The following is a 4,383-nucleotide window of genomic DNA, read 5'->3' as shown; positions in this document are numbered from 1 at the left end:
CGACACGATATTATTGAAGGCCTCGCGCTGCTGTCGACCTGTCTAGCGTTAAATTGCGTTCTCGTACGAACACGGGGGAGGTGGCGCGTCGACGCAAATTGAAGCCGTAACTGTTTTTTTTTTAAGTCCTCTTACATCGATCGATCAAATTCTACTGTCGATTGCATTACCTGTCGAATTTGTTGCGCTCGATATTCGTTGATTAGAACGTTCCGTTCGTCGTGTCGGCCGCACGATAGAAATCCCTCCGTAGGGAATATACACACATAGAGAATACGAACTCTGCGAACAGAGTCGTTGGTGCAACCTGAGGTCTCTCTCCTCGCAAGTCGAGTCCCTCTTGCGTAACAAAGGGCTCTCTATTATCGCGTCGCATCTCTTCGCGCCGATCTCGTCATTACGTTCCGCACGAAGACAACACGATGACGAGGATGTTTTTCGACGACGGATGTGTGTGTGTGTGTGTGTGTGAAAAAGAGATAATCGTCTTTCGTTTCGTATTTCGATACGAAATTTTGTCGGTCAGCTGTAACACACGCTGTGTGATCACCTTGTGTATTTTTTTTAAATATTTTTTTCTCCTACCAGAAAAAGCGCGTGTAAATAATCACAATCGATTCTCTCGTTAGTGATTGTTGCCACATTTATCTCGACGAGCTGATTGGACGTTTCTCGATTCAATGTCGTGACGAATCAAGAGGCAACGGTAGTGTCTCTTATACGCGAAATTCGCATTTTATGGTTTGTATCACATATATACTAGCTGTCATTGCGGTGACAGGTTGTGTTCACTGACACAACACGTTAAAATAAAAACAACGATAGCGTGCGCGCCTGTGTTGTCCTAGTATTAACAAGTTGCAAAATAAAAATTGAACAACGTTAAAGTTAGTTTACTTAGCGTTTAGTTAGCTTACTTAAACTTTTCTGGAAAAAAAAAAAATCTTACGCTATATAAATGCACGACGCGCGGCTCGATCCATATAACACGATCTAAAGTTTCCGACACCTGCGCGGCTAGAAGTGTATTTGTAAACCCAAAATTCACGGTAACACGACCGAGAGGCAGCTGCGACCGACAGGTGGAAGGTTCGATCGCAAGTCGAAAATTTACGCAAGAAGCTGCCCGACCGACTTCCACTCGCTAGATTCCTCACAGATGCGTCCGTTGAATAAAAAGCGCGATGAGATCCAAGCTGATATATTTTAAGAATTCACACACCTGTCGATTCATTAGAGAAGATTGTCGTCGAGTCTCATTACGGGGGAGATTTTCCAGAATCTCCGATTCTACGTGGCGCGCGTAAAATTTATTTGTAGATCGGACGTGAATTGCGCGCGCAATCGCGCGTGCATAATATTGCCTTACCGTAGACGCGGAAGAAACGCTGTCTGACGTAAGAAGTTTTACGCTAATGACCGTCTTAATAATCCTGGAAATAAATAAATACAACGGTGGGGGGAGACGCGACGAGCTCCCGATGGCGATTAGCGCGAAATGAAATGGCCGATGGTCCCTCGTCTCTTCTCTGTCGGCGAAATTATATCGGAGATGCATCTTATATATATATATATATACTCGCGGCGTGCGCGGTTTTCTTCGCGCGGCGGTTTTGATTGCTTCGTCGAACGATGAACAACGAAGAAGAGAAAGAGATATACCTCCCGGAGAAATAGAGAGAGAGAGAGAGAGAGGCTCGAGTAGCGAAAGGAGCGCAGAAAACCGTCTGTTCGACGAACGAGAGATCGTAATAATAATCGGCGGTTACTCTCCGCCGGGTCTCTTCCCATCCGCCGCAGCGGCGTGCTAATCTCCAGGTGCGATGGGGCATTAGCGACGCTATTGCGATAATAATACCGTCGCCGCCGCCACCGCCGCCGTCGTCGTCGTCGTCGTCGTCGTCGTCGTTGTCAACATTGCGAATGGCGGGATTTACAGTTGCGCCATTAGGCGGCGGCGAGATTGCGAGCTCTACCTTCTCTTTTCCCCGGAACGATTTCCTTATCCGTTCACGACACGATATTTCGATTTGCCACGGCTTATCATTCGCGCGTCGATGCGTCGATGATTTTTTTTTTTTTTTTTTCACAAAAGGCCGCCGCCGTTCCCTCATCTCTTTTCGCGACGAGTTTGACGACGCTCAAGGCCGTCGCCGCTTAATCTCCGATTATCTTCTCGTGCGAGAGAAGAGTCCGTCCGTGTGTGTGTATCACGCGCGCCGTAACGGTTCTCGGACGTGTTTTCCCGAGCGCGCGTTTTCACCACATAGAAAACTGGAATAGATAAATTTTGACGAGCTCTCTCGCGGCGCGCAAAATCGACACGATAAGAAAATATCGCGATTATATATCCGTTGTGTCGTTTTTTTTTTTGCGTTTTGCTCGCTTGAGAATTCTATTCTAATTTGCATTCCCGTTGACATCAAATCGCTCGAGAGTCGCTGGAATCAACGAAGACGAATGCGTGTTTCCTTTCGGAGAAACGGGTGGGTGGGGAAGAACGACGGGGGACGGAGATTCCCGCAGTGGCGACGTCTGTCAGTTAGATCGGATCGCTAATTGAGCGGAGGGACAGTCGAAATCGCGCGATCATTAAAAATCCCCACGCGCGACTCCCGCGCGCGTTCGCAGATAACGCGTGCGATCGTAGAACCGGCTGCGTCACGGCACGTGTCTTTCTCGTCTTTGTCCGCGCAGGACGTTCACCACGAAGCGAGAGACACGTCAAGGATATAGACCCGCACTCCATAACAGCCTGTAATTAGAACATAGATAACAACTCGATCCGACAGAGAACGCTTCACTCGTGATATCACACTCGCTCTCTCAGTCGCGTTCGCGTTTGCCAACCTACATACCGAGACGCATCGAGCAGCGGTTCTCACCTGCGACTTATATCGTCGCCTCGTCTGTGCCTTTTAACATCGCCTTTAACATTGAGATTCTTATAGCGAAAAAAAAAACATGTTTAAATTACAGATAGTTTACGGTCTCTATAAAATTTGAAAAATCTATTGCGAAAAACAAATACCTCTTGATTAAAAGGTGTAACAAAATAATTTCAGATCAGAAAAATAAATATAAATTACATCATATTTTACATTTATTTTTCCGATCAGAAATTATTTTATTCGACTTCCGCACAAGGATTTTTTCCGCAAAGATCGGCGCGAGTTATTTCCAATCCTGAAAAAAATACACGTCCTTTCAACAATCGCTATCAAGCACAATTCTCGCAAGTACATCACTCGCGCCGTCATTCGAGCAAAGGCGTCGTGAAACGGAGAGAAATACTGACGCGCACATTTCCACCTCATTCCCGTAGTGAGAATCGCATCCTCTTCGTGGGATACCGCCGTGTGGACAATGGCCACTAATGATGCTTACTTTGACTCCTGTCGGGCGGTCCTCTCCCGAGCCATCTATCTCTCGATCTCGCCGGATATGTACGACTATCTTTCACCCGGGAGATTTCGTTCGAAACCGTCGTCTTTACAGCGGACCACCTCGAAAAAACAATTTTCTCCCTTGCGCGCGTTGTGTTTTTTTTTTTTTTCTATCTGTCTTTCAAATACTTTTCCATCCTCGAGCTAATAATGGACAATTTCTACCTTCGCGAACGCGTGTGTTGATTCTCGATAAGCATCGGTTTCCCTTTTGCTCGCTCCGTTCGTCAATCATCAATGAGATTCTCTCTTGGCGTTACGCGTGCTGTTGTATCGAAGAGACCCTTCGCGGGTTACAAACAAAACTCGGACTCCGCAACATATTTCGAGAAGCCACAAACATCGATGGACTTTGGAGTAGACGAAGAGGCGCGGAGCATCGCGTTCCATTAACGGCGCAAAGCTCGCGGAGCGTTTTCTCGCGAACGAGAGCAAGCTCTTTACGTAATGAAACGCACGCGCGTGCTTTCACCGACGTTGCTCGAATTTAGGATCTCCCGCGGATTTATCTTCCTGCGAGAGGTGCATTACCCGAGCGCGCGCGCGCGAGTTCGCTTTCTAGCAGGTATTTTAGATCGTCGGATTACGGCTCGCTCGCTCGCTCGCGGTGGAATGTCGAGCGTTTCCTTGACCACCGGCGTGTTCTTCTCGCGTTAACGCGTGAATACCGCGTTTTTTTCTTCCTCAAGTTTCTTCGATTAAATCGCGATGAGAAATTTTGTTACTCGCGCGCGAATCGAGAGTCGAACCGCGCGTACGTCTTCGATGAAATTGCGCGACCTCGTGATGAAGAAAGAAAAAAAGAAACAAAAGACGGACTCGCACGCGAGTGTCTTCTTCTGTGACATAATGGCCGCGCGTCTGCTAAAGACAATAATTTGAGGCACGCGTGGTTCGCGCGAATCGCATAACTCAACCGCGTAACTCCTCTTGCACA

Source organism: Pseudomyrmex gracilis, unplaced genomic scaffold, assembly GCF_002006095.1.
Source record: "Pseudomyrmex gracilis isolate BER0280 unplaced genomic scaffold, ASM200609v1 scaffold_291, whole genome shotgun sequence".
Taxonomy (NCBI): Eukaryota; Metazoa; Arthropoda; class Insecta; order Hymenoptera; family Formicidae; genus Pseudomyrmex; species Pseudomyrmex gracilis.
Note: the sequence above shows the minus strand (reverse complement) of the source record.